The following is a 9922-nucleotide window of genomic DNA, read 5'->3' on the forward strand; positions in this document are numbered from 1 at the left end:
AGCGAGTCAGATGACTGGCTTTTGCAAGCTTTTAAGAGTTGTTTCTCAGCCAAATCTCTGAACTTTTCAGGGTGCTCAGAAGGTCATTTCACCATAGCAACCTGCATCTACGGTAAAGCCCAAACTGTCAACTTTGGGCCAAAGCATGGTTGAATTGCTGCAGTGAGCTGGGAATGGAGGGGGGGGTGTAGCTCCTGCTCCAGATGCAAAGCGAGTTGGAGCTTGTACCATGGTCCCTGTGGGGCTGGTCCTCCTGGGAAAGGTTACGGCTCTTCAGGCCCTGCCAGTCTGGGCTCTGCTATGGCCCCGGGTTGCAAGAGGCTCAGGGCTCTGATGGTCAAAAGCCATTTATTTGGCATTGGGAAGGCAAAATGCCTGCAACCAGGCCATTCTCATGAAAAGGAGGAGCTGTAACTGCTGTGGGGGTTAGTGGAGAGACCAAAGGTATTGGAGCTCCTCTCACATGATGGCCCGGAAAGGGCGGGAGGGGCGGTTATCACTGTAGCGGGTCCCCTGAGGAGCCCAGGGCAGCCAGCCTCGCCCGGGACGTGCCCTCGCTCGTCATTCAGCCTGGAAATCGTACAAACGGGTCACAAACAGTGCAGAAGGAAGCATGGAGGAAACTTTTTGGAGGAATGAAGAGACTTTAAGAAAGCTCTGCCTGAGCTGGCAGCAGTGTTTGAGGCTGACAGCAGCACTTGGGTGTTGAAAGCGTTCCCATCTCGTGAGCTGGGTTTTGCAAGCGCCACAAGGTGTGATCTTAAATGAGACAAAAGAAGGAGAAGTAAATTGGAGTAGGTCCTAAGGAGGGTGTTCAGCTTGCGAAGAAGGAACAGCCAGCAGCGCTTGGCTGGGCTCACCCTGCCGCTGAAGTGACAATTAGTTTCCGTGTTCCCTCCCATGGTTAAAGCCGGCTTTGCTGAGCTGCTTGTGCCTTGAGCAGCTGGGTTGCACAATCTGAAGCTGGGCCACGCTTCTTACAGCTTGCTCGGACAGTGTCGCTTTAGGCCGGTATCTGCACGCTGTACGTTATAGGTCTGTTCTCGGGCCGATTCCCAAAAGAGAAAACCAGAGTTAAAGAGCTAGTCGAAATGATCGTGGTTCACAGGAACTGCAGATCGGACAGACACAGTTCAGAGGTTTTTCAGTGTTGGTGGTCTTCCTGGTCCTCCAGCTGCTCTATACCCAAATCTTGGCCTTAGGGCACAGTGTGCAGCACATCTTCCTCCAGGGACGCGTTGGTGTTTGGACAAGAGACACGGGAGTTTTTGCTGCTGCAGTTTCCTCTCTTGTTTGTACAAATTCCATTTTTTAAGTATATCTCACGCCCCATGCGTGCTGATCTTGGGCAGCTCTTGTCACTTCTCATCAAAAACCAAATAAATCCCTGATGTTGCAAATCCTGCCTTCCCCTCCAGCCATGAATCACCCTGCACAATGGCAGCGGCTTTCTCAAGGGCACTGAAGTTACTCACCGAGCAATTGGGATGAAGACATCCTGGCCTGCAGCTGGTTCAGATGGAGTTTGGGATTATTCAAATTTGGGTGCATTGGCCCCAGAGGTGGGAGCTGCAGCGTGGAGGCAGCCAGGTCCTGGTGTGGGTGCTGACGTTTGCCTGCATGCGTGCTGCCTGCAGAGTTTCAGTGGTTGGAGCCAAACCACCCTGGAGGGTTAATAAGCCTTGGGACTTGCAGATTTGGGGTGTAGAGGAGTAGTCCTGAGAGGAGGGGACTGATTTGTATCATGGGTATGGTCCAGCTAGCTGCACGCCCCGGTGCCATGGTACTGCTCGGAGCTCCTGGACAGGGCTGGTGGCAAACCAGGCAAATTCCTGGCAGATGGAGTGATGCCCTGTGGGTGGAAGCTGCCGGTGCTGGCTGTAATCAGGAGATGTTGCTCCTTAATGGAAGAATGCATTGGTGCCAGACAAGGAGCAAATCTGCCGGGAAGCCTCCAAGGCGATGTTGGTATCAGAGTGGCTTGTGATGGAGAAATGCTCTGGGCTCATCCCTGCAGCTCCAGCATCGCAGGAGGAACGCTGCAAAGCCCTGGGTCACCTCTTCTCCAGGACCAGCTCCTCCTGCAAGCAGAGGTGGATGCACACACCCTACCCCACCCCCTACCCCCAAGATTTTGACTTGCCATCATCTAAAAAGATGGGTGAGGGCTAAGAAAGGAACACTCCCACCATCCCTCCCGGCAAACACCTTGTGTCCAGGACAAACACCAAGGGCCAAGATTGGGGTGGTTTTTTCCACTCAGTGTAGCTACGCTCCTTGTGAGAAGCTGAATATCGGCACTGCCCGGCCCTCCTGCACCTTGGAGCAGACGCCTATGCACCCTCTAAGCCCCCATCTCTGAACCCTCCGACTGCCTAACGTTGCTGCGTCTTTAACAGAGCCCAAATAAAGAAGTGCTACAAAATGAGCTTACTGCATTGCTGCAATAGGAGCCCCCCATCTAAGGCCAGTAGTAAGTAAAGTTACATAAGCCGGTAGGTCATAGCTCTACTAAACCTTTTATCCATGTTTCCTGGATTTTATAGCTTCTGATTCAAAATATAAAAAATACGATGTGATTGGAATAAGCCAGTTGATCACCTAACACAAATACTGTGCTGGGAAAAGCTCCTCATCCCGCAAGCAGGGGGGTGCACTCTGCGGGAAGCCCGGGGATGCTCCGAGAGGAAAGCTGGATGCTAGCAAAAAAGGAGCCATTGCCATGGACGCAGTGTAACCGAGGGACTTGGCCAGTGCCACATCACCATATGGTGACACGATGCTGTGCCCTCCCTTTAAATAGCATCAGCATCCGGCATCTTTATTTCCACAGGTTTTACGGCTGTGGAGGGTGCAAGAACCTACTGGCTTTTAATAGCTTGGAGATATTTAGAGATTTTATTTGCCCGACAGCACTGTGCTTTCTGGGATGCTTCAGGAAGTGTAATAATTAAATGTTTTCTATTGATAACTGAAATTCAGGGACTGTCCTGGTTCATTTGGGGCTGTGACAAGCACTGGAGCTGAGCAAAATGCCAAGAGGTGGCCCAAGAACGGGTGCCCGGACTGTGCCGTGCATTGAGCCTCCTGGAGCAGGCTTCAAACTCAATATACCCACTAGATGAGTGGCTTTGAAACCGTGGTCTGGGTACATCTAGTTTCTGTGGGGTGCTTGGGGTGTCAGGGACATTCCTCCCAAAAATGACCCCTGGGCTCAACAGCCGCAATCCTGCAAACTTCTAAGCACGCACGTAAAGTCGCAGCACATGACTTCAATGGAGCTATTCATGTGCCCATGGGAAGCGTCCGCTTCACTTCTTGCGGGATTAAGAACGCTGCAAGCCTTAAATCGAGGGCAGACTTTAGACTGCTGGACCTTTGGCAAATGGGGGAAATGTCGTCTGTCTTTCCTCCTCCTCAATGAAATGACTTACAAGCCAGTGCCTTCTCGTTACCCAGAAGGTGAATGTCAGTTTTGCTCGTTCTTGCAGCACATGAGCGCGCTGGGCTGGGTCACTGCCCTGACCAGGAGCGAGGGGCATTACCTGGCACTATACATCTCTTGGCAAACAAACGCTGAGGTTGTCCACAAGGTTTCTAAGCCATTTTTCTCCCATCTCTGCTGCCTCTTTGTTGTAATCTTGGTTTGCCATCTTCTCCACTCAACTGGCATCTGTGCAAACTCTGAGGCATCTGCTGCTTCGGTTTAGCCTGTTCGATGGTCTGACCGATCCCTCTAACAGTTGGTTCGTTTGCATTTCCTCTGTTCCCCACTTTTTTCACGAAGTTTTTGTACTCCCCCAGGCTGGTGCTGTATCCTGTGCTGCCCCATAGCTCCTGCAGTTAAACCCCGTTACAGCACTCTGCGGTCAAGCATCTGGCTCAAGAACAGCCTTTAAACTGGTCACTCCAAATGAATGTATGTTTTCTATAGCTAAGGCTCTTGGGTTCTTCCCTAAAGAAGCCAACTGTTTGACAGCTTTCATTTGGCAGCTGTAAATGATTCGCCTCCTCCCCAAACCCATTCCTGCTGCGGGATCAGCACGAAGCAAATCCCCATTTCTCAGCTTGTCGGTTCCTTCCTTGTGCTGGTGGCTCTCCCCAGAAATCAGGTCCCACCTTGCCTCCCCAGGTACCACAGCTGGGCTTGGGTCTGTTCACCATCGTACCAGCAGATATGCTAAATGCAGCCGTAGCTGGCTGAAAGGCCTCTGCTTCTCTGCTGGAGGAGAATTAAACTGGAAGAGGGACCTAGGGAGGCTCTGGAGGGATCCGTGTTGTGCCTGAGGCAGGTCAGCTTTTTTCACCACTGACTCGGGAGTAGATTTAAATGTCACAGATAAGGTGTCCCTTCATCCGGGGCTTTTCAGGAGAATGTGCAAAGCAAGTCAGGACAGTCTTACCCTTTTCACAGTCACTGTATGTAGAAACCAATTATATTCCTTCCTTATTTGCAGTAACTTCAGGAGACTGTTACCAGTGGTCTCCCTTGGTCTTCCGTCAATTAAAAACCCTGGTTATCTCTCTCCTCATAACCCCTATTTTCTGATCATTTCTGATCATTTCCATTATTCTCTGGATTTTGGCTCCTCTGTTCACTCTGAGCAGTGCCAAGCAGAGCACATCTAACGTGTGACAGTCCCCAGGAGGTTTCCTAAACCGTGCCACGTAGGGGACCCTGCTGAGCCTGCGCTCCTCCCTTGCTCCCTGGTCTTTTCCTGAGGATCTCCTGCCTACCTGCCTGCTCCTTGGCTGTTATTTTTGCTGAGAGGTTTTTATTCTGCATTTGCGCTAGCTTTCAGCTCATGCCGCACTTTGACTCATTTTAATATTGTTACTATCTCAAACCTACTCCTTGTCACATATTTGGGGAGTAGGCAGGAGACATCCAAGAATTTGAAGCCAAAAATAGGGAGAATGAGAGAAAATAAAATTGTGACTTTCAAGCTCTTCTGACTCAAACCAGTCTCGGTCTGCAGGGCACCCAGCAGGATGCACCCTTGGGGGATGCTCCCTTAGCCGTGGCCACGCAGCCAACATCGGTCTCCTCTTCCCAGTCCCGGTGCTGTGCCCGTGCTGCTCAGGACTGCACCGGCTGTGCCATGAAGTCCAAAGTTCTCCTAAATCTCAGCCCCAGATGGCTGCAGTGCCCTTCAGCCTGCCTGTATACCCTATATACGCCGGGCAGAAGCAGCACCGGGACCTGCGGGCAGGGAGAGGAGTCGTGAGAGCAAGATGTGAACTTACTGATTAGAAAGTGTTGAGTTGTTCACACCCAGGATAAATCCGTTGCGTATCCGTCCCCCGGCGCCCTGCATAGCTACGGGGGCTCGAGCCCAGCTGTCCACCCTCTTCGCTTTGGGTGCTTGGCTTGTCCCTGCGGCCGGCCCTTCTCACAAGGCATCGGGCTGCATCCGGTGTCCACCATGTAACGTTACCCCAGGGAATGTATGGGATACGTGCATCTGCTGGGCCAGGCGTGAACCCCCCGGGGCCAGTCACATGAGAGGTAACAGAGGCTCCACGCAGGATTTAAAGGAAGCGTGGGGGGGGATGCAAGTTGGGGAACTGGCATCTGGCTGGGTACCCAAGTGAGCTGAAACGTGCTTTTGCAAAGACATCAGCGCTCGCCTCTCCCGCTGACCTCAGCGGTCACAGGCAGCTTTGGTACAGCTGGAGCTCGGGCTGTTTCCATACAGCTCAGCGTCGGCCGTGCCGTGCAAGGGCTGTTCCCAGCACACGGCTTACATCAGGCTTCTGCACAGGTAATAAGGAACACCAAAACCCACTGCATTCTTTATGGTTTGTAGCTGCTTTAACTTCACTTAGGATCACGATTAAGTCATGTATTTGTTTTTAAAATCCCTACCTATTTCATTTTGGTTTTAACTACCACTCACTCTTAGAGCTGAACTGGTTTTAAATATCCTTCTCGCAGTCTGAGCTTTCCCGGTCCCAGAAAAGGAAATGGATTAGCCGCGGGCTGTTTTTGAGGTGTTGAATTTCTCCTCTATTGCAATGTCGTAATGTTTGAGTCAAATGTTCCCAGGGAATAGCAGCTCAGTTAAATAATTCTGTTTCTGGAGGAATTAAAGAAAAAACTTTCCACTTGATCTCATGCACAATATCCTATATTTACAGAAACTAAATATCAGGCATAAATTGACTTGAGAGGTACCTTTTAACTGACTGTGATATTTTGATCTGCCAGATCCACCCCTGTGACTATTACAGCACGCCACCAGGTACTGGCACTCGGCTGAACCCTGGGCCCGCAGGGCTTTGGCGTGAGCGCAGCAGCGGGGCCGAGAGCCGAACCCTCCCTCTGCGGCAGCGTTACCGCACTTGCTTCTCACAAGCTCCTCCTGCGCATCCCTTGGTGAAGCTTGTTGGTATAAAACCACTTTTCCCTGGTGAAACGGGGCACCCCGAGGAACAGGGGGTCCCTCCCGGCTGCGGGAATGTTGCTGTGCTCTGCAACGCTCTGCCTGAGGGAATTTTTTGCGGGGGGGGGGGGAACATGACACACAGGACATATCCAGGCCTCTTGCTTTGATCATTTCAATCACCTGAGCACCAAGTAGGGTTTGGACAAAAGCTTGGATTGCAACCAAGCCCCCACCCGGTGCTGGTCCCAGCGAGGGGCAGACAGCTATGTGGGAGCACTGGGAAGTCTCCAGGGAAGGTGCTGCTGCCCAGCGTGGGGCAGCTGAGAAAGCACCGATCACGTTGGCTCCAGGCTCGAAGATGACCCAGAGCTGTGGCTTCTCTTTCCCAAACCACCATCAGGGAAATGCTGGTGCCACCCACGCCTACCCAGGCTCGCTGTGAGCAGCTCCTGCAGCCTGTCCATGCACCCATCGCCCGTCCGTGCACCCATCTCCCAGCAGCCCCTGAGAGCTACTGGGAATACGGCAGCGGGCTTGTTCCCGAAAGGGTGATGGTGACCCCAGGCTGGCGCCTGCCCGCTCCTCCCTGGCCCTCACCCTGCAAGAGGGGGTGGCTCATCCCCTGGAAAACCCCGCACCTCCGTGGCAGGGGGTGAAAGGAGCGTAGTGGGCCCCAACACGGGGTGGGGTAATGCCCCACCAGTGCCCAGCATCAGCCAGCCAGGGGACTGTCCATACATCACCTATTTTTGGCGGCAGCACGCCGGGAGCCCAGGACACGCTGTCTCGGCTGTTAAACCCCTGTGAGTTTCCTATTGCTGGAGAGGCATTTGCTCGATGCCCAGGGACACTAGAGCGGTTAATTATGACCTATCGCTCTGATGGATCATATCACTGCTATTTTTAGTGCTCTCACTTCTGGTGCGAGCCCTGTATCTATCTCTTTTTGGCCTTTTATTTTCAGTTTCTTATTGCCGTTTCCTAAACTTGTCTCAGGCACCAGGTGGGCAGCAGCTGGGGAAGTATTTTTGTCTCCGTGTGGCACAACGAGACAGCTCCCGGGGTGCAGGTGGATGGGTACCGCTCTGTTCGGCCAGCAGCTGAAACCCAGCCGGGGTTGCAGATAGCGTGCGGCAGCTGAGCCCAAAATCCGAGCCCTGTCCCAGGGCAGCACCCGTGCCTCTCCACCTGCCCCGGCACAGCTTTGCCGCAGCCACCGCGGGGATGGGCACGGCTGCTCCTGCTGGAAACCAAGACCGCAGCAGGTCCATCTCAGCTGTTTCTGAACGTGGCTGAGGATACAGAAATGGGGTGTCATGTCAGTTTTGGGGGGGTGTTTTGGGTTTTGCACAGCTGATGTGTGAGCCTGGCAAACAGCAGGGTGCTCTTGGTGAGGGAAGATGCATCCCTGGTGGAAATGCAACACTGGCACGGTCATCCTGGCACGGTCATCCCGGCCCGAACACAGTGGGATCATGCAGAGACGAGAGTAGGAGGGTGACAAGGGCACAAGTCAGAGAAGAGCTCCACGTCCCTCCCAGCTGGGGAGATGGGTGCTGCGTCACCCCTCCCTTGGCACCGGGGCCTCTGGCAGGGACCCAGCAACCTGGATGGGAAGAGGGGAGGAAACCTGGCCCTGGGGGTGAGAGCGGGGCTGGGAAAGGAATACCCCATCGCTCCTGGCTGCTGACAGGGGTACAGAAATAACCGGTGCCCCGTTCCCTAGAGAGCGGGCACACGGCATGGACATAGACAGGAAAACCCTCCCCTGGAGCGAGCGTCCCTCTGGGCTGGCAGGAGGGTGACCCGGGCAGCGTCCGGCTTCTTCCCGGCAGTGCCACTTCTCCCCTCCGCTCCCCACCATCCCCGGGCTTCCCAGCATCGCCCCATCCCCTCTGCACAATCCCTTCTCTCTTTGTAGGCCAGGAGTTCAGCTGAAGGCCGTCAGAGGGATTTAAGGCTTTGGCAGAGGAATGAAAGGGTTTTGCAGAGAGCTGCTCCATGCAAACTGCTGGTCTGTAAATATCTGGCCCTGACTGGCAGGCTCGAGTCTCCTGCAATGTTTTACAGAATAACAAGGCATTTCTTATAAAAAACCAGCAACATAGAGACACCATTTTCACAGGTTATTGGTGGACGTGTGGTGTGGGCACGCAGCTAATCCTCATTTAGCATGTGCAGCTCCTGTGACTGCATTGCCCGCGTACAGTTGTGTTGCTGCCCATCCACCACCAAGTTACCCAGCAAGCATCCAGAAGTAACTAAACAAATTAACAAGGTGGATTCAGTGTACAAACACGTAACCACACTCATCTGACTAATAAATCAAGCACGCAGCCCTGAAGCAAAACAAAGGGAAGTCACAGCTTAAGTCTGTATATAGGCAATCAGAATGTGTACAGGTGATGAATGCCAGAAATTGAGTCCTTTCCAAATCCATGACAGCACTCCAAAAGCCTTTGCAGGAGGCGTTCCCAGAGAGGATGCCTCCCCGTGTCAGAGAGCGATGCCCGTCTGCTCTGCGGCGAGGCAGGGGCTGCCCACAGCCCCCACTGCAGTCAGCGCTGCTCAGCCACGGGCAGTGACTCTCCCTCTGCTAATTAAGGTGTGGGAAATACGTTCAAGGTGGTGCAAGACATCTGGTTACCTCAAATGAATTTTTCCAAACTTAATTATATTTCTCCTCCCGCAACATATGCTCAGGCGAAGAAGAGGATGGGACCAATGATAGATGAAACAAGCAGATGCAACAACGACAGGGGTGGGTTGGGGCGAGGGGGAAGCAGAATCTCAAATCTTGCTGGTATTTGTGGAGCGTATAACTGACAGGAACATCGTAGGGCTATGAATACAAGCTGACGTATGCATGTATGTGCAAGCAATAATCCTGCCAGGACAGGACATGCCAATCACCTTTAGGAGAGGGAATTTTAGGCAGTCTTTTCCAAATGAAATCACTTCACGTCAGCGTCTAGGATTTGTTGTTGCCATGCATTTTTCTTTTTTATTGTCCCTGCTTTTTATGGCTTTTTGTATCAACCTTGGTGCTAAGATTGGGTTTATTTAGTGCACTTTTTATGATCTAGCTGCCCTGCTGCTGGGTGCTGTTGCAGCCGCCCCAGGCAGCGGGGAGACCAAGCCCAGGGTTTCTGCATGAGATGTTACCAGCTGGATGCTTCCATCAGTCTTCACGGACAGAGGCTCAAGTTTTAGAAGCAAATAGTGGACGGCTGCAATCCTGGTACGAATATCAGAAAGGACCATGGGAGTCTCCTTGATTGACAGGCAGACCACAGCAAATGTAATACCATGGGATTTCTGCTAATTTGTTGGAAAGCGCAGGCTGGTGATGTATGGCACTTACACACACACATATCTGTCTGTGGATAGCACGTGGAAGTGGAGGGCTCTGAGCACACAGAGTCCCTGGGTGACAGATTTACATCAAACCAGACGGTGTGGGAGGACCAGATGCACAGCAAAGTGATGGGGCCAAAACTTAAACCCTCTGAGAGCTTCTTTTTTCCACTAGC

Source organism: Grus americana, chromosome 18 (assembly GCF_028858705.1).
Source record: "Grus americana isolate bGruAme1 chromosome 18, bGruAme1.mat, whole genome shotgun sequence".
Classification (NCBI taxonomy): Eukaryota; Metazoa; Chordata; class Aves; order Gruiformes; family Gruidae; genus Grus; species Grus americana.